At 45.4% G+C, this 21,853-nt stretch overlaps 1 pseudogene; it reads left to right on the top strand.

The window, feature by feature from the left end:
- LOC141025835 (uncharacterized) overlaps window positions 1–21,294 on the top strand; it is a 50,058-nt pseudogene extending 28,764 nt beyond the window's left edge.
- The last annotated feature ends 559 nt before the right edge of the window (window positions 21,295–21,853 follow it).

The raw sequence follows: 21,853 nt of genomic DNA, 5'->3' as shown, positions 1-21,853 counted from the left end.
GGAATGTACGCTTTGATGAGATGATCAAAGATTTTGGGTTTATACAAAGTTTATGAGAAACTTGTATTTCCAATAAAGTGAGTGGGTGCGCTACAACATTTCTCATAAGTATATGTGAATGACATATTGTTGATCCGAAATGATGTAAAATTTCTGGAAAGCATAAAGGGTTGTTTGAAAGGAGTTTTTCAAAGGAAGACCTGGATAAAAGCTGCTTACATATTGGGCATCAAGATCTATAGAGATAGATCAAGACGCCCGATGATACTTTCAAAGAACGCACACCTTGACATGATTTTGAAAGAGTTCAAAATAGATCAGCAAAGAAGGAGTTCTTGGTTGTGTTACAAGGTGTGAGTATTGAGTAAGACTCAAGACCTGACCACAGCAGAAGAAAGAGAAAGGACGAAGGTCGTCCCCTATGCTTCAGACGTAGGCTCTACAGTATGCTATGCTGTGTACCGCACATGAAGTGTGCCTTGCCATGAGTTGGTCAAGGGGTACAATAGTGATCCGGGAATGGATCACATGACAGCGGTCGAACTTATCCTTAGTATCTAGTAGACTAAGGAATTTTCTCGATTATGGAGGTGAAAAGGAGTTCGTCGTAAAGGGTTACGTCGATGCGAACTTTGACACTAATCCGGATGACTCTGAGTAGTAAACCGGATTCGTATAGTAGAGCAATTATTTGAAATGGCTCCAAATAGCGCGTGGTAGCATCCACAAGATGACATAGATATTCGTAAAGCACACACGGATCTGAAAGGTTCAGACCCGTCGACTAATAACCTCTCTCACAAGCATAACATGATCAAACCAGAACTCATTGAGTGTTAATCACATAATGATGTGAACTAGATTGTTGACTCTAGTAAACTCTTTGGATGTTGGTCGCATGGTGATGTGACCTGTCAGTGTTAATCACATGGTGATGTGAACTAGATTATTGACTCTAGTGCAAGTGGGAGGCTGTTGGAAATATGCCCTAGAGGCAATAATAAATAGGTTATTATTATATTTCCTTGTTCATGATAATCGTTTATTATCCATGCTAGAATTGTATTGATAGGAAACTCAGATGCATGTGTGGATACATAGACAACACCTTGTCCCTAGTAAGCCTCTAGGAGACTAGCTCGTTGATCAATAGATGGTTACGGTTTCCTGACCATGGACATTGGATGTCGTTGATAACGGGATCACATCATTAGGAGAATGATGTGATGGACAAGACCCAATCCTAAGCCTAGCACAAGATCGTGTAGTTCGTTTGCTCAGACCTTTTCTAATGTCAAGTATCAGTTCCTTAGACCATGAGATTGTGCAACTCCCGGATACCGTAGGAATGCTTTGGGTGTACCAAACGTCACAACGTAACTGGGTGACTATAAAGGTGCATTACAGGTATCTCCGAAAGTGTCTGTTGGGTTGGCACGAATCGAGACTGGGATTTGTCACTCCGTGTAAACGGAGAGGTATCTCTGGGCCCACTCGGTAGGACATCATCATAATGTGCACAGTGTGACCAAGGAGTTGATCACGGGATGATGTGAGTTACGGAACGAGTAAAGAGACTTGCCGGTAACGAGATTGAACAAGGTATCGGGATACCGACGATCGAATCTCGGGCAAGTAACATATCGATAGACAAAGGGAATTGCATACGGGATTGATTAAATCCCCGACATCGTGGTTCATCCGATGAGATCATCGTGGAACATGTGGGAGCCAACATGGGTATCCAGATCCCGCTGTTGGTTATTGACCGGAGAACGTCTCGGTCATGTCTGCATGGTTCCCGAACCCGTAGGGTCTACACGCTTAAGGTTCGATGACGCTAGGGTTATAGGGAAAGCATGTACGTGGTTACCGAATGTTGTTCGGAGTCCCGGATGAGATCCCGGACGTCACGAGGAGTTCCAGAATGGTCCGGAGGTAAAGATTTATATATGGGAAGTCCTGTTTTGGTCACCGGAAAAGTTTCGGGTGATATCGGTTATGTACCGGGACCACCGGGAGGGTCCCGGGGGTCCACCAAGTGGGGCCACCAGCCCCAGAAGGCTGCGTGGGCCAAGTGTGGGAGGGGACCAGCCCCAGGTGGGCTGGTGCGCCCCCACCAAGGCCCAAGGCGCATGGGAGAGTGGGAGGGGGCAAACCCTAGGTCCAGATGGGCCTTAAGGCCCACCCTAGTGGCGCCCCCCCTCTCCTCCCCTTGGCCGCCCCCCCTAGATGGGATCTAGGGCTGGCCGCCAGCCCTTGGGGGTGGAAACCCTAGAGGGGGCGCAGCCCCTTCCCCCCTATATATAGTTGAGGTTTGGGGCTACCCAAGACACGAGAACGTCTCTCTTTTGGCGCAGCCATACCCCTCTCCCTCCTCCTCCTCTCCCGCGGTGCTTGGTGAAGCCCTGCGGGATTGCCACGCTCCTCCATCACCACCACGCCATCATGCTGCTGCTGGACGGAGTCTTCCCCAACCTCTCCCTCTCTCCTTGCTGGATCAAGGCGTGGGAGACGTCACCGGGCTGCACGTGTGTTGAACGCGGAGGCACCGTTCTGCGGTGCTTAGATCGGAATCAACCGCGATCTGAATCGCTACGAGTACGACTCCTTCATCCGCGTTCTTGCAACGCTTCCGCATCGCGATCTACAAGGGTATGTAGATTCACTCCCCTTCCCCTCGTTGCTAGATTACTCAATAGATTGATCTTGGTGATGCGTAGAAAATTTTGAATTTCTGCTACGTTCCCCAACAGTGGCATCATGAGCTAGGTCTATGCGTAGTTTCTATGCACGAGTAGAACACAAAGAAGTTGTGGGCGTAGATGTTGCCAATTCTTCTTGCCGCTACTAGTCTTATCTTGTTTCGGCGGCATTGTGGGATGAAGCGGCCTGGACCGACCTTACACGTATGCTTACGTGAGACAGGTTCCACCGACTGACATGCACTAGATGCATAAGGTGGCTAGCGGGTGTCTGTCTCTCCCACTTTAGTCGGAACGGATTCGATGAAAAGGTTCCTTATGAAGGGTAAATAGAAATTGGCATATCACGTTGTGGTCTTACGTAGGTAAGAAACGTTTTTGCTAGAAACCTATACAAGCCACGTAAAAACTTGCAACAACAATTAGAGGACGTCTAACTTGTTTTTGCAGCATGTGCCTTGTGATGTGATATGGCCAGAAGATGTGATGAATGATATATGTGATGTATGAGATTGATCATATTCTTGTAATAGGAATCACGACTTGCATGTCGATGAGTATGACAACCGGCAGGAGCCATAGGAGTTGTCTTTAATTTTTGTATGACCTGCGTGTCATTGAATAACGCCATGTAAATTACTTTACTTTATTGCTAAGCGCGTTAGCCATAGAATTAGAAGTAATCGTTGGCGTGACAACTTCATGAAGACACAATGATGGAGATCATGGTGTCATGCCGGTGACAAAGATGATCATGGTGCCCCGAAGATGGAGATCAAAGGAGCAAAATGATATTGGCCATATCATGTCACTATTTGATTGCATGTGATGTTTATCATGTTATGCATCTTATTGAACGACGGTAGCATAAATAAGATGATCCCTCACTAAAATTTCAAGAGAGGTGTTCCCCCTAACTGTGCACCGTTGCGAAGGTTCGTTGTTTCGAAGCACCACGTGATGATCGGGTGTGATAGATTCTAACGTTCGAATACAACGGGTGTTGACGAGCCTAGCATGTACAGACATGGCCTCGGAACACATGCAAAACACTTAGGTTGACTTGACGAGCCTAGCATGTACAGACATGGCCTCGGAACACAAGAGACCGAAAGGTCGAACATGAGTCGTATAGCAGATACGATCAACATGGAGATGTTCACCGATGATGACTAGTCCGTCTCACGTGATGATCGGACACGGCCTAGTTTGACTCGGATCATGTGTCACTTAGATGACTAGAGGGATGTCTATCTGAGTGGGAGTTCATTCAATAATCAGATGAACTTCATTATCATGAACATAGTCAAAAGGTCTTTGCAAATTATGTCATACGCTTTAGTTCTACTGTTTAAGATATGTTCCTAGAGAAAATTTAGTTGAAAGTTGGTAGTAGAAATTATGCGGACTGGGTCCGTAAACTGAGGATTGTCCTCATTGTTGCACAGAAGGCTTATGTCCTTAATGCACCGCTCGGTGTGCTGAACCTCAGCGTCGTCTGTAGATGTTGCGGAACATCTGACATACACGTTTTGATAACTACGTGATAGTTCAGTGCGTAATGCTAACGGTTTAGAATTGTGGCACCAAAGACGGTTTTTTGAAACGTCGCAAAACATGTGAGATGTTCCGAAGACTGAAATTGGGATTTCAGACTAGTGCCCACATCAAGAGGTATGAGACCTCTGACAAGTTTCTTAAGCCTGCAAACTAAGGGAGAAAAGCTCAATCGTTGAGCATGTGCTCAGATTGTCTGAGTACTACAATCGCTTGAATCGAGTGGGAGTTAATCTTCCAGATGAGATAGTGATGGTTCTCCATAATCACTGCCACCAAGCTATTAGAGCTTCGTGATGAACTATAAATATCAAGGATAGATGATAATCCTTGAGCAACTCACGATGTTTGACACCGCGAAAGTAGAAATCAAGAAGGAGCATCAATTGTTGATGGTTAGTAAAACCACTAGTTTCTAGAAGGGCAAGGGCAAAAGGGACACTTCATGAAACAACAAATCGTTTGCTGCTCTAGTGAAGAATCCCAAGGTTGAACCCAAACCCGAGACTAAGTGCTTCTGTAATGAGGGGAACGGTCACTGAAGCAGTACTACCCTAGATACTCGGTAGATGAGAAGGCAGGCAAGGTCGACAGAAGTATATTGGATATACATGTGTACTTTACTAGTACTCCTAGCAGCACCAGGGTATTAGATACCGGTTCGGTTGCTAAGTGTTAGTAACTCGAAATAAAAGCTGCGGAATAAACGGAGACTAGCTAAACGTGAGATGACGATATGTGTTGGAAGTGTTTCCAAGGTTGATGTGATCAAGCATCGCATGCTCCCTCTACCATCGAGATTTGGTGTTTGCGTTGAGCATGATTGGATTATGTTTATCGCAATACGGTTATTCATTTAAGGAGAATAATGGTTACTATGTTTATTTGAATAATACCTTCAATGGTCTTGCACCTAAAATGAATCTCGATCGTAGTGATACATATGTTCATGCCAAAAGATATAAGATAGTAATGATAGTTCCACATACTTGTGGCACTGCCATTTGAGTCATATTAGTATAGAACGCATGAAGAAGCTCCATGTAGATGGATCTTTGGACTCAGTCGTTTTTGAAAAGATTGAGACATGCGAACCATGTCTATTGGTATATATGCATGAAGAAACTCCATGCAGATGGATTGTTTGGACTCACTTGATTTTGAATCACTTGAGACATGTAAATCATACCACATGGGCAAGATGACTGAAAGACCTCGTTTTCAGTAAGATGGAACAAGAGAGCAACTTATTGGAAGTAATACATTTTGATGTATGCAGTCCAATGAGTGCTGAGGCATGCAGTGGATATCGTTATGTTCTTACTTCACAGATGGTTTGAGTAGATGCTGAGTGTATTTACTTGATGAAACACAAGTCTGAATTATTGAAAGGTTCAAGTAATTTCAGAGTGAAGTTGAAGATCGTCGTGACAAGAGGATAAAATTTCTGTGATATGATCATAGAGATGAGTATCTGAGTTACGAGTTTTGCACACAATTAAGACATTGTGGAAAGTGTTTCACAATTAATACCGCCTGGAACACCATAGTGTGATGGTGTGTCCGAACATCATAACTGCACCCTATTGGATATGGTGCATGCCATGATGTCTCTTATCGAATTACCACTATCGTTTATGGGTTAGGCATTAGGGACAACCGCATTCACTTTAAATAGGGCACCACGCAATTCCGTTGAGACGACACCGTTTAGAGAAACCTGAGTTGTCGTTTCTTAAAAGTTTGGGGCTGCGATGCTTATGTGAAAAAGTTTCAGGCTGATAAGCTCGAACCCAAAGCGGATAAATGCATCTTCATAGAAAACCCAAAACAGTTGGGTATACCTCCTATTTCAGATCTGGAAGCAAAAGTAATTGCTTCTAGAAACGGGTCCTTTCTCGAGTAAAAGTTTCTCTCGAAAGAATTGAGTGGGAGGATGGTGGAGACTTGATAAGGTTATTGAACCGTCACTTCAACTGGTGTGTAGCAGGGCACAGGAAGTTGTTCCTGTGGCACCTATACCAATTGAAGTGGAAGTTTATGATAGTGATCATGAAACTTCGGATCAAGTCACCACCAAACCTCGTAGGACGACGAGGATGCGTGCTACTTCAGAGTGGTACGTGATCCTGTCTGAGATATCATGTTGTTGGACAATACTGAACCTACGGGCTATGGAGAAGCGATGGTGGGCCCATATTCCGACAAATGGTTAGAAGCCATGAAATCCGAGATAAATGGATCTTTGAGAAGAAGACGGACGTGGACGTTAATGTTACCGTCTATGAAGCTCGACTTGTGAAAAAAGGTATTTTCACAAGTTCAAGGAGTTGACTACGATGAGATTTTCTCATCCGTAGCGATGCTTAAGTCCGTCGGTATCATGTTAGCATTAGCTGCATTTATGAAATCTGGCAGATGGATGTCAAAACAAGTTTCCTTACCAGTTTTCGTAAGGAAAGGATGTATGTGATAAAATCAGAAAGGTTTTGTCCATCCTAAGGATGCTAAAAGGTATGCTAGCTCCAGCGATCCTTCTAAGGACTGGAGTAAGCATCTCGGAGTTGGAATGTACGCTTTGATGAGATGATCAAAGATTTTGGGTTTATACAAAGTTTATGAGAAACTTGTATTTCCAATAAAGTGAGTGGGTGCGCTACAACATTTCTCATAAGTATATGTGAATGACATATTGTTGATCCGAAATGATGTAAAATTTCTGGAAAGCATAAAGGGTTGTTTGAAAGGAGTTTTTCAAAGGAAGACCTGGATAAAAGCTGCTTACATATTGGGCATCAAGATCTATAGAGATAGATCAAGACGCCCGATGATACTTTCAAAGAACGCACACCTTGACATGATTTTGAAAGAGTTCAAAATAGATCAGCAAAGAAGGAGTTCTTGGTTGTGTTACAAGGTGTGAGTATTGAGTAAGACTCAAGACCTGACCACAGCAGAAGAAAGAGAAAGGACGAAGGTCGTCCCCTATGCTTCAGACGTAGGCTCTACAGTATGCTATGCTGTGTACCGCACATGAAGTGTGCCTTGCCATGAGTTGGTCAAGGGGTACAATAGTGATCCGGGAATGGATCACATGACAGCGGTCGAACTTATCCTTAGTATCTAGTAGACTAAGGAATTTTCTCGATTATGGAGGTGAAAAGGAGTTCGTCGTAAAGGGTTACGTCGATGCGAACTTTGACACTAATCCGGATGACTCTGAGTAGTAAACCGGATTCGTATAGTAGAGCAATTATTTGAAATGGCTCCAAATAGCGCGTGGTAGCATCCACAAGATGACATAGATATTCGTAAAGCACACACGGATCTGAAAGGTTCAGACCCGTCGACTAATAACCTCTCTCACAAGCATAACATGATCAAACCAGAACTCATTGAGTGTTAATCACATAATGATGTGAACTAGATTGTTGACTCTAGTAAACTCTTTGGATGTTGGTCGCATGGTGATGTGACCTGTCAGTGTTAATCACATGGTGATGTGAACTAGATTATTGACTCTAGTGCAAGTGGGAGACTGTTGGAAATATGCCCTAGAGGCAATAATAAATAGGTTATTATTATATTTCCTTGTTCATGATAATCGTTTATTATCCATGCTAGAATTGTATTGATAGGAAACTCAGATGCATGTGTGGATACATAGACAACACCTTGTCCCTAGTAAGCCTCTAGGAGACTAGCTCGTTGATCAATAGATGGTTACGGTTTCCTGACCATGGACATTGGATGTCGTTGATAACGGGATCACATCATTAGGAGAATGATGTGATGGACAAGACCCAATCCTAAGCCTAGCACAAGATCGTGTAGTTCGTTTGCTCAGACCTTTTCTAATGTCAAGTATCAGTTCCTTAGACCATGAGATTGTGCAACTCCCGGATACCGTAGGAATGCTTTGGGTGTACCAAACGTCACAACGTAACTGGGTGACTATAAAGGTGCATTACAGGTATCTCCGAAAGTGTCTGTTGGGTTGGCACGAATCGAGACTGGGATTTGTCACTCCGTGTAAACGGAGAGGTATCTCTGGGCCCACTCGGTAGGACATCATCATAATGTGCACAGTGTGACCAAGGAGTTGATCACGGGATGATGTGAGTTACGGAACGAGTAAAGAGACTTGCCGGTAACGAGATTGAACAAGGTATCGGGATACCGACGATCGAATCTCGGGCAAGTAACATATCGATAGACAAAGGGAATTGCATACGGGATTGATTAAATCCCCGACATCGTGGTTCATCCGATGAGATCATCGTGGAACATGTGGGAGCCAACATGGGTGTCCAGATCCCGCTGTTGGTTATTGACCGGAGAACGTCTCGGTCATGTCTGCATGGTTCCCGAACCCGTAGGGTCTACACGCTTAAGGTTCGATGACGCTAGGGTTATAGGGAAAGCATGTACGTGGTTACCGAATGTTGTTCGGAGTCCCGGATGAGATCCCGGACGTCACGAGGAGTTCCAGAATGGTCCGGAGGTAAAGATTTATATATGGGAAGTCCTGTTTTGGTCACCGGAAAAGTTTCGGGTGATATCGGTTATGTACCGGGACCACCGGGAGGGTCCCGGGGGTCCACCAAGTGGGGCCACCAGCCCCAGAAGGCTGCGTGGGCCAAGTGTGGGAGGGGACCAGCCCCAGGTGGGCTGGTGCGCCCCCACCAAGGCCCAAGGCGCATGGGAGAGTGGGAGGGGGCAAACCCTAGGTCCAGATGGGCCTTAAGGCCCACCCTAGTGGCGCCCCCCCTCTCCTCCCCTTGGCCGCCCCCCCTAGATGGGATCTAGGGCTGGCCGCCAGCCCTTGGGGGTGGAAACCCTAGAGGGGGCGCAGCCCCTTCCCCCCTATATATAGTTGAGGTTTGGGGCTGCCCAAGACACGAGAACGTCTCTCTTTTGGCGCAGCCATACCCCTCTCCCTCCTCCTCCTCTCCCGCGGTGCTTGGTGAAGCCCTGCGGGATTGCCACGCTCCTCCATCACCACCACGCCATCATGCTGCTGCTGGACGGAGTCTTCCCCAACCTCTCCCTCTCTCCTTGCTGGATCAAGGCGTGGGAGACGTCACCGGGCTGCACGTGTGTTGAACGCGGAGGCACCGTTCTTCGGTGCTTAGATCGGAATCAACCGCGATCTGAATCGCTACGAGTACGACTCCTTCATCCGCGTTCTTGCAACGCTTCCGCATCGCGATCTACAAGGGTATGTAGATTCACTCCCCTTCCCCTCGTTGCTAGATTACTCCATAGATTGATCTTGGTGATGCGTAGAAAATTTTGAATTTCTGCTACGTTCCCCAACAGTGGCATCATGAGCTAGGTCTATGCGTAGTTTCTATGCACGAGTAGAACACAAAGAAGTTGTGGGCGTAGATGTTGCCAATTCTTCTTGCCGCTACTAGTCTTATCTTGTTTCGGCGGCATTGTGGGATGAAGCGGCCTGGACCGACCTTACACGTATGCTTACGTGAGACAGGTTCCACCGACTGACATGCACTAGATGCATAAGGTGGCTAGCGGGTGTCTGTCTCTCCCACTTTAGTCGGAACGGATTCGATGAAAAGGTTCCTTATGAAGGGTAAATAGAAATTGGCATATCACGTTGTGGTCTTACGTAGGTAAGAAACGTTTTTGCTAGAAACCTATACAAGCCACGTAAAAACTTGCAACAACAATTAGAGGACGTCTAACTTGTTTTTGCAGCATGTGCCTTGTGATGTGATATGGCCAGAAGATGTGATGAATGATATATGTGATGTATGAGATTGATCATATTCTTGTAATAGGAATCACGACTTGCATGTCGATGAGTATGACAACCGGCAGGAGCCATAGGAGTTGTCTTTAATTTTTGTATGACCTGCGTGTCATTGAATAACGCCATGTAAATTACTTTACTTTATTGCTAAGCGCGTTAGCCATAGAATTAGAAGTAATCGTTGGCGTGACAACTTCATGAAGACACAATGATGGAGATCATGGTGTCATGCCGGTGACAAAGATGATCATGGTGCCCCGAAGATGGAGATCAAAGGAGCAAAATGATATTGGCCATATCATGTCACTATTTGATTGCATGTGATGTTTATCATGTTATGCATCTTATTTGCTTAGAACGACGGTAGCATAAATAAGATGATCCCTCACTAAAATTTCAAGAGAGGTGTTCCCCCTAACTGTGCACCGTTGCGAAGGTTCGTTGTTTCGAAGCACCACGTGATGATCGGGTGTGATAGATTCTAACGTTCGAATACAACGGGTGTTGACGAGCCTAGCATGTACAGACATGGCCTCGGAACACATGCAAAACACTTAGGTTGACTTGACGAGCCTAGCATGTACAGACATGGCCTCGGAACACAAGAGACCGAAAGGTCGAACATGAGTCGTATAGCAGATACGATCAACATGGAGATGTTCACCGATGATGACTAGTCCGTCTCACGTGATGATCGGACACGGCCTAGTTTGACTCGGATCATGTGTCACTTAGATGACTAGAGGGATGTCTATCTGAGTGGGAGTTCATTCAATAATCAGATGAACTTCATTATCATGAACATAGTCAAAAGGTCTTTGCAAATTATGTCATACGCTTTAGTTCTACTGTTTAAGATATGTTCCTAGAGAAAATTTAGTTGAAAGTTGGTAGTAGAAATTATGCGGACTGGGTCCGTAAACTGAGGATTGTCCTCATTGTTGCACAGAAGGCTTATGTCCTTAATGCACCGCTCGGTGTGCTGAACCTCAGCGTCGTCTATAGATGTTGCGGAACATCTGACATACACGTTTTGATAACTACGTGATAGTTCAGTGCGTAATGCTAACGGTTTAGAATTGTGGCACCAAAGACGGTTTTTTGAAACGTCGCAAAACATGTGAGATGTTCCGAAGACTGAAATTGGGATTTCAGACTAGTGCCCACATCAAGAGGTATGAGACCTCTGACAAGTTTCTTAAGCCTGCAAACTAAGGGAGAAAAGCTCAATCGTTGAGCATGTGCTCAGATTGTCTGAGTACTACAATCGCTTGAATCGAGTGGGAGTTAATCTTCCAGATGAGATAGTGATGGTTCTCCATAATCACTGCCACCAAGCTATTAGAGCTTCGTGATGAACTATAAATATCAAGGATAGATGATAATCCTTGAGCAACTCACGATGTTTGACACCGCGAAAGTAGAAATCAAGAAGGAGCATCAATTGTTGATGGTTAGTAAAACCACTAGTTTCTAGAAGGGCAAGGGCAAAAGGGACACTTCATGAAACAACAAATCGTTTGCTGCTCTAGTGAAGAATCCCAAGGTTGAACCCAAACCCGAGACTAAGTGCTTCTGTAATGAGGGGAACGGTCACTGAAGCAGTACTACCCTAGATACTCGGTAGATGAGAAGGCAGGCAAGGTCGACAGAAGTATATTGGATATACATGTGTACTTTACTAGTACTCCTAGCAGCACCAGGGTATTAGATACCGGTTCGGTTGCTAAGTGTTAGTAACTCGAAATAAAAGCTGCGGAATAAACGGAGACTAGCTAAACGTGAGATGACGATATGTGTTGGAAGTGTTTCCAAGGTTGATGTGATCAAGCATCGCATGCTCCCTCTACCATCGAGATTTGGTGTTTGCGTTGAGCATGATTGGATTATGTTTATCGCAATACGGTTATTCATTTAAGGAGAATAATGGTTACTATGTTTATTTGAATAATACCTTCAATGGTCTTGCACCTAAAATGAATCTCGATCGTAGTGATACATATGTTCATGCCAAAAGATATAAGATAGTAATGATAGTTCCACATACTTGTGGCACTGCCATTTGAGTCATATTAGTATAGAACGCATGAAGAAGCTCCATGTAGATGGATCTTTGGACTCAGTCGTTTTTGAAAAGATTGAGACATGCGAACCATGTCTATTGGTATATATGCATGAAGAAACTCCATGCAGATGGATTGTTTGGACTCACTTGATTTTGAATCACTTGAGACATGTAAATCATACCACATGGGCAAGATGACTGAAAGACCTCGTTTTCAGTAAGATGGAACAAGAGAGCAACTTATTGGAAGTAATACATTTTGATGTATGCAGTCCAATGAGTGCTGAGGCATGCAGTGGATATCGTTATGTTCTTACTTCACAGATGGTTTGAGTAGATGCTGAGTGTATTTACTTGATGAAACACAAGTCTGAATTATTGAAAGGTTCAAGTAATTTCAGAGTGAAGTTGAAGATCGTCGTGACAAGAGGATAAAATTTCTGTGATATGATCATAGAGATGAGTATCTGAGTTACGAGTTTTGCACACAATTAAGACATTGTGGAAAGTGTTTCACAATTAATACCGCCTGGAACACCATAGTGTGATGGTGTGTCCGAACATCATAACTGCACCCTATTGGATATGGTGCATGCCATGATGTCTCTTATCGAATTACCACTATCGTTTATGGGTTAGGCATTAGGGACAACCGCATTCACTTTAAATAGGGCACCACGCAATTCCGTTGAGACGACACCGTTTAGAGAAACCTGAGTTGTCGTTTCTTAAAAGTTTGGGGCTGCGATGCTTATGTGAAAAAGTTTCAGGCTGATAAGCTCGAACCCAAAGCGGATAAATGCATCTTCATAGAAAACCCAAAACAGTTGGGTATACCTCCTATTTCAGATCTGGAAGCAAAAGTAATTGCTTCTAGAAATGGGTCCTTTCTCGAGGAAAAGTTTCTCTCGAAAGAATTGAGTGGGAGGATGGTGGAGACTTGATAAGGTTATTGAACCGTCACTTCAACTGGTGTGTAGCAGGGCACAGGAAGTTGTTCCTGTGGCACCTATACCAATTGAAGTGGAAGTTTATGATAGTGATCATGAAACTTCGGATCAAGTCACCACCAAACCTCGTAGGACGACGAGGATGCGTGCTACTTCAGAGTGGTACGTGATCCTGTCTGAGATATCATGTTGTTGGACAATACTGAACCTACGGGCTATGGAGAAGCGATGGTGGGCCCATATTCCGACAAATGGTTAGAAGCCATGAAATCCGAGATAAATGGATCTTTGAGAAGAAGACGGACGTGGACGGTAATGTTACCGTCTATGAAGCTCGACTTGTGAAAAAAGGTATTTTCACAAGTTCAAGGAGTTGACTACGATGAGATTTTCTCATCCGTAGCGATGCTTAAGTCCGTCGGTATCATGTTAGCATTAGCTGCATTTATGAAATCTGGCAGATGGATGTCAAAACAAGTTTCCTTACCAGTTTTCGTAAGGAAAGGATGTATGTGATAAAATCAGAAAGGTTTTGTCCATCCTAAGGATGCTAAAAGGTATGCTAGCTCCAGCGATCCTTCTAAGGACTGGAGTAAGCATCTCGGAGTTGGAATGTACGCTTTGATGAGATGATCAAAGATTTTGCGTTTATACAAAGTTTATGAGAAACTTGTATTTCCAATAAAGTGAGTGGGAGCGCTACAACATTTCTCATAAGTATATGTGAATGACATATTGTTGATCCGAAATGATGTAAAATTTCTGGAAAGCATAAAGGGTTGTTTGAAAAGAGTTTTTCAAAGGAAGACCTAGATAAAAGCTGCTTACATATTGGGCATCAAGATCTATAGAGATAGATCAAGACGCCCGACGATACTTTCAAAGAACGCACACCTTGACATGATTTTGAAAGAGTTCAAAATAGATCAGCAAAGAAGGAGTTCTTGGCTGTGTTACAAGGTGTGAGTATTGAGTAAGACTCAAGACCTGACCACAGCAGAAGAAAGAGAAAGGACGAAGGTCGTCCCCTATGCTTCAGACGTAGGCTCTACAGTATGCTATGCTGTGTACCGCACATGAAGTGTGCCTTGCCATGAGTTGGTCAAGGGGTACAATAGTGATCCGGGAATGGATCACATGACAGCGGTCGAACTTATCCTTAGTATCTAGTAGACTAAGGAATTTTCTCGATTATGGAGGTGAAAAGGAGTTCGTCGTAAAGGGTTACGTCGATGCGAACTTTGACACTAATCCGGATGACTCTGAGTAGTAAACCGGATTCGCATAGTAGAGCAATTATTTGAAATGGCTCCAAATAGCGCGTGGTAGCATCCACAAGATGACATAGATATTCGTAAAGCACACACGGATCTGAAAGGTTCAGACCCGTCGACTAATAACCTCTTTCACAAGCATAACATGATCAAACCAGAACTCATTGAGTGTTAATCACATAATGATGTGAACTAGATTGTTGACTCTAGTAAACTCTTTGGATGTTGGTCACATGGTGATGTGACCTGTCAGTGTTAATCACATGGTGATGTGAACTAGATTATTGACTCTAGTGCAAGTGGGAGACTGTTGGAAATATGCCCTAGAGGCAATAATAAATAGGTTATTATTATATTTCCTTGTTCATGATAATCGTTTATTATCCATGCTAGAATTGTATTGATAGGAAACTCAGATGCATGTGTGGATACATAGACAACACATTGTCCCTAGTAAGCCTCTAGGAGACTAGCTCGTTGATCAATAGATGGTTACGGTTTCCTGACCATGGACATTGGATGTCGTTGATAACGGGATCACATCATTAGGAGAATGATGTGATGGACAAGACCCAATCCTAAGCCTAGCACAAGATCGTGTAGTTCGTTTGCTCAGACCTTTTCTAATGTCAAGTATCAGTTCCTTAGACCATGAGATTGTGCAACTCCCGGATACCGTAGGAATGCTTTGGGTGTACCAAACGTCACAATGTAACTGGGTGACTATAAAGGTGCACTACAGGTATCTCCGAAAGTGTCTGTTGGGTTGGCACGAATCGAGACTGGGATTTGTCACTCCGTGTAAACAGAGAGGTATCTCTGGGCCCACTCGGTAGGACATCATCATAATGTGCACAGTGTGACCAAGGAGTTGATCACGGGATGATGTGAGATATGGAACGAGTAAAGAGACTTGCCGGTAACGAGATTGAACAAGGTATCGGGATACCGACGATCGAATCTCGGGCAAGTAACATATCGATAGACAAAGGGAATTGCATACGGAATTGATTGAATCCTTGACATCGTGGTTCATCCGATGAGATCATCGTGGAACATGTGGGAGCCAACATGGGTATCCAGATCCTGCTGTTGGTTATTGACCGGAGAACGTCTCGGTCATGTCTGCATGGTTCCCGAACCCGTAGGGTCTACACGCTTAAGGTTCGATGACGCTAGGGTTATAGGGAAAGCATGTACGTGGTTACCGAATGTTGTTAGGAGTCCCGGATGAGATCCCGGACGTCACGAGGAGTTTCGGAATGGTCCAGAGGTAAAGATATATATATGGGAAGTCCTGTTTTGGTCACCGGAAAAGTTTCGGGTGATATCGGTAATGTACCGGGACCACCGGGAGGGTCCCGGGGGTCCACCAAGTGGGGCCACCAGCCCCAGAAGGCTGCGTGGGCCAAGTGTGGGAGGGGACCAGCCCCAGGTGGGCTGGTGCGCCCCCACCAAGGCCCAAGGCGCATGGGAGAGTGGGAGGGGGCAAACCCTAGGTCCAGATGGGCCTTAAGGCCCACCCTAGTGGCGCCCCCCTCTCCTCCCCTTGGCCGCCCCCCTAGATGGGATCTAGGGCTGGCCGCCAGCCCTTGGGGGTGGAAACCCTAGAGGGGGCGCATCCCCTTCCCCCCCTATATATAGTTGAGGTTTGGGGCTGCCCAAGACACGAGAACGTCTCTCTTTCGGCGCAGCCATACCCCTCTCCCTCCTCCTCCTCTCCCGCGGTGCTTCGCGAAGCCCTGCGGGATTGCCACGCTCCTCCATCACCACCACGCCGTCGTGCTGCTGCTGGACGGAGTCTTCCCCAACCTCTCCCTCTCTCCTTGCTGGATCAAGGCGTGGGAGACGTCACCGGGCTGCACGTGTGTTGAACGCGGAGGCACCGTTCTTCGGTGCTTAGATCGGAATCAACCGCGATCTGAATCGCTACGAGTATGACTCCTTCATCCGCGTTCTTGCAATGCTTTCGCATCGCGATCTACAAGGGTATGTAGATTCACTCCCCTTCCCCTCGTTGCTAGATTACTCCATAGATTGATCTTGGTGATGCATAGAAAATTTTGAATTTCTGCTACGTTCCCCAACATCTACTACCTTCAATTGGTTTCTTCTACATCCTTCCAATGATATCTCGGTAACAAGTATCTATTCATGCATTCTTTTCTTGCATTCAACCTTGTGTAGGTTGCATCCTTGCATGATATTCATTCCATCTTGTGATACTTGTTTCCTTTCTCAAAGCATCCCAACAATGAACTCTTGTTGCTAGTTGCGATGTCTTTGATGTTCGTGTGGTTGGAATTCATTTATATACAATAAGACCATATCTAGCCATGTACTATGCTCTCAAGCAAATTTCTTATTGGTATATTTATGACTTCCTTGTGGATATCTTGTTCTTTCCTTTTTGTAACTATTTCGTGTGTATATCCTTCTTTGTGGATTGATATCATCATGATTTTCATCCACCTAGAATCTTATACACTTGAGAGGAGTTACATCTGTAGTTCATATCCTTATTCTTTCACGTCCACCTTTCCTTGGTGGTTATGTGAAAGGACTTACCTTGAGTGCGGATCGTATATCATTGCATCTTGATGCACTCTGTTGTGGTGAAGATATTGTTTTCTCTTGCTTGTCTTGATGAGGCTTTTGCCATTTCGATTGTTATCCCTCCTCTTGACAAAGCTATCATTTTCTTTCTTCACCATGGGTCGTCACAAGTGTTGGTTATTCATTGTGAATTTTTAGTGTGCTTGTGAACTCTTTTGCTTGGTGTGTGTGTGGGGGAGGACATGTCATGCACCTTGTATCTCCAGTATCCAAGACTATGTTGATGCTTAATGCTCAACCGTATATTAGTCTTCTCAAGTGCTTTGCCATGACTCACACACATCGGTTTTGGTTGAGCCTATTCTTAAGTTTCCTCTTTTACATGTTGCTCAACCATTTGTTTGTTGCAAGTGCTAGGCTTTGTTTCCTACTTGTCCACTTGCACTTGTTGTGAGTTTCTATTGATTTTCGGGGAGTGATGATCCTATTTTTGTGCACTTGGTATCCTAATGCAAATATTCTAAGGAGCGCACAAATCATGGGGAGCTTCACTAGTGTCTTTAGAACACTCCGTTGCTCTCTTGCACTTATCGTGAGGTTCTATTGATCTTTTGGGAGTGACAATCCTATTTTGTGCTCATTGTATCCAATTACAAAACTAAATTGTGCACAAATCATGGGGAGCTTCTCTAGTTTCTCTAGAACACTCCTTTGCTCATATCATAATTTCTTTTATTCATGTGGCACGTAGGATCATTGGTCTAGTTGGTTCAATTGGTATCTATTGATTGCTTGCTTCAATTGGTATCTTTTGATTGCTTGATTGCTTGTGTCTCTCTTTGTTATGTCTTTGTGGCATATCATTCTTTAGCAATCTTTGTGCCTCAATATAGTTTGTCTTCCTCCAAGTATTTACCTTTGGATATGTGTATGACATTCCACTCTCTTGTTGAGAAATACACAATTTATGGAGGAACACTCTCTATATTGGCCTTCTAAGCTCTTCGCCCATTTTGGCAATCGACGCCAATGGGGAGAAGTTTCAGAGAGTTTTGTGGAGAAGTTTTCAGAGTTTTGCATTGCTTTGGTTTTGTTCCTAAGCATTTGCATCTCTTACTCATGCATCATTGGTTGTTGCATTGCATGGTGATGCATAATTCCTTATATAAACTCTCTTGAAAGTGATTGTCATCAATTACCAAAATGGGGGACATTGAAAGAACATGTGGTGCCCCCATGTTTGGTTTTGGTAATTGATGACAATCTCTATGGACTAATGGTTGCCTGGAGTTATATTTTAAGGTTTTGTCCATAGGCTTTTCTTGGAGTTCATGTGTTGGTTTCAAGGAGTTTGTGTCGACCAAGGTGCTATTCAAGGAATTACCTAAAGATTGGTCTTGTGAGAGGTTGATCAAGACTAAGTCAAAGAGTGAATCAAGTTGATCAACACACAAAGCGTAGAAGATGTACCGAGAGGGATCAAGTGATCCCATGGTATGGTAAGCCATTTTCAATTACGCTTTGTGTACTAACCCATGGTCTTCGTGAGAGTTCTTTGTGGGGTTAAGTTGCATTGTGCAAGTTCAAGTGATGCATCACGAAGAGATCGAGTGCTTGAAGCTTGCCGTCCATTGTGGTGACAATGGACTTGTGAACATGTGCCGAAGAGTGGCTCACCCATAGTGGACTATGGGGGAGCAATCATCTAGTCTTCATCGAGCCAACACAATCAAGAAAGGTGGTCCAACTTGAGGGAGTCAAGATCGTCATCATATAGCTCAAGTGGACTTCATGCAAGGCAAAGGTTTTCCCTTGATAGGTCTTCTATTTTACCGGTCTCATGGCGGTATTTGGGAGACCGGGTTATAGGATTGATTGCCGTACTATCAAGGGGGGCTCTCGATGAGTAGCTTGATCGTATCATTCGTAGTGAGCTCAAACCATTGCATCCTTGCATCATCTTTCTTGGTTCTTGTTTGGTTCTATTTGTGAGATTTGGAGCTTATGGTCATCTTCTTGACAAGCTTGAGTTCATCGAAAACGGAGTTCACATGCTTCCTCTATTGCGTTTTCGGTGTTGGAGGTTTTACCGGTCTTATTCGAGGAAGGGTTCTCACCATCTTCTTATGGGCCTTTTCTATTTTGCTTCTTATTGTTATTTCTATCAAGATTGTGTTAGCCCTTGTCTCTAGCTTTCCAACAAACTTGGTTTCGTTGAATTCGGAGTCCGTTTGCAGAAGTTGTGTCAGTTTTGGTGTCCTTATAAAAGCTGCAGCGGTACTACAGCTCGTGGGAGCGGTACTACCGCTTGGAGGGGATGCATTTTTTTACTACCGCTCTTGGGAGCAGTACTATCGCTTGGAGCAGTACTACCGTGGCTACTTCCATGGCTACTTCCTCTCCGGACCAAAAACTCGTCACAAGTCCAGCGGTGGTAGGCACGGATGTATTTTTTTAGTACCGCTCGCAAGCAGTAGTACCGCTACCCTTTGAGGGAGTACCGCTATCCCTAGCGTTAGTACCGTGAGGTCGAGCGGTAGTACCGCTCTGTGCGGGCTGTGAGCATAACGGTTGGATTTTTCCCCACCTATAAAAGGGGGTCTTTTTCCCCAATGAACCTTATCCTTTAAGCTCGTGTTCTTCCCCCATTGTTGACCTTCTTCGAGCTTGCTATCTCTCAATCCCTCCATGGATTCTTGCTAGTTTTTTGGGGAAAAGAGAGAGGAGATCTAGATCCAAATTTCCACCAATCACTTTCTCCTTTATGTGAGGGGAACCCCTTGGATCTAGATCTTGGAGTTCTTGGTGTTCTCCTTCTTGTTCTTCCTCTCATTTTCCTCCCTAACATTAGTTGCTTTGGTGGGATTTGTGAGATAAGGACTTGGGCACTCCGTGTGCACTTGCCATTGCATTTGGTGCATCGGTTTGAGTTCTCCACGGTGATACGTGGAAGTTACAAGTTGAGAAGCTTATTACTCTTGGGTGCTTGGTGCCCTTGAGCTTGTTCCTCTTGGGTGCTTGGGCGCCCTAGATGGTTGGTGGTATTCGGAGGTCAATCATTGTGGTGTAAAGCTCCGGGCAAGCGTCGGGGTCTCCAATTAGGTTGGGGTGACCGCCCCGAGCAATTTGACGGGTATCAGTGACCGCCCCCAAGGGTTTCCAAAGTGTACGGGTTCGGTGACTGCCCCCAAGGGTTGCCATTTGTACGGGTTCGGTGACCGCCCTCAAGGGTCCCTTAGTGGAATCACGGCATCTTGCATTGTGCGAGGGCGTGAGGATATTACGGTGGCCCTAGTGGCTTCTTGGGGAGCATTGTGCCTCCACACCGCTCCAAACGAAGATTAGCATCTGCAAGGGTGTGAACTTCGGGATACATCGTCGTCTCCGCGTGCCTCGGTTATCTCTTACCCGAGCCCTTTACTTATGCACTTTACTTTGTGATAGCCATATTGTTTCATGTCATATATCTTGCTATCACATAGTTGTTTATCTTGCTTAGTATAAGTTTTTGGTGCACATAGGTGAGCCTAGTTGTTGTAGGTTTTGTGCTTGACAAATTAACCGCTAGGTTTCTTCTGCATTTGGTCAAGCATAAACCGTAAATATTTTAAATCACCTATTCACCCCCCCTCTAGGCGACATCCATGCACCGACGCCAGTTCTTGCTTCTTTTCGCCCGTGTGCGCCGCCGACTTCTTGTTCTTCGACGCAGATGGTTCGGATGTTCACCTTGTACCGCCAGGATAGCAGCGCCAACCAAGATTTCAAGTACCTCCACGTGTTCTCCCGGATCGAGAAGTGTGAGAAGTGGGCGGAGGTCCGGCGCACCCTCGCCAAGGCCAAGGAGACGTACAAGCCGGACGCGCCGACACCGGGCGCGTCTCATGAGCGCCCAGACGACAACAAACGAGCCAAGACGGCGAAGGACGCCGCCCCGGCTACCGCGCGGCTGCAAGCGTCCATGGAGCAGTGCATCGCCGACGCCAAGAACCACGCCGCCCAGAGAGAAGAGAAATCCGAGGCGCGGTGGTCGGCGTTGATGCAAAACAGCATCGTCAAGCTCGACCTACTCCGGACAAACGTCGCCGCGAAGAAGACGAACACCGACCTGGCGTTCTTGATGGGGGTGGACGTGTCGATGATGGACAAGCAGATCAAGGCGTGGTACATGGCGGAGCGCGGCCTCATCTTGAACCAGATACCGTCGACGACGGCGCCAACTCCCATGCCGACCCCAACGCCGCCGCCAAGCCCGAGCGATGATGCCTCCACGACGCCCAGCATAGGAGCCGCGCCGATGCCGACCAGCCAGCGCATGCCAACTCCCGTCAGTCCGACGCCAGAGGACAACGCCGCCGTTTTGATGCATTGCCTACGCGTCCTTTCGTTTGAACACCGAACTTTCGACTGATTGATCGCTGAACTATGTGGTGTTTTTCGGGTAGCGAAAAATGCCAAGTTTGAATTTATAACGCCTTGGGAGCCGACACCTAGGGGCGTGGCTGGGATCTAGATCGCCCCAGGGCCAAAAAAGTGCCGGCCGAAGGGCCAAAATAGCGCTGGCTGGTGCGCTGGGGGCCCGAACAAGTGGAGATGCTCTTAGACCCAAGGTCCTTGCATGACTTGAGTTGTGTGTCGACTTACTTGGGGTTTATCAGATGCTACTCCGTAACCGAGTAGTTACAATGGTAGATTTGGGGTTAGTCGGGAAGCAAGCCGCGTGGCATGGTTGACCAAGATGAAATTTTCCCCTCCACCCAGCGCGATATTCTTTGGGTCATCTCAAGCGATTTAATTCAGAAAGTATGCCATGCAACGTGAGCTAAGTGTTAACTCAGTTTCTAGAATTTGTATCACATGATCGAGAAGAGAGGTCGAGCTACCAAGGACAAGGATGACAAGCACTCACATTGAGCTTGACAACGTATATCGTGATTTAAACGGAATGGAATACATGACACATTGTGAAC

This window comes from Aegilops tauschii, chromosome 6 (genome assembly GCF_002575655.3).
Source record: "Aegilops tauschii subsp. strangulata cultivar AL8/78 chromosome 6, Aet v6.0, whole genome shotgun sequence".
Lineage (NCBI taxonomy): Eukaryota > Viridiplantae > Streptophyta > Magnoliopsida > Poales > Poaceae > Aegilops > Aegilops tauschii.
The sequence above is the reverse complement of the archived record's forward strand: the minus strand, read 5'-3'. Positions and strand labels throughout refer to the sequence as shown.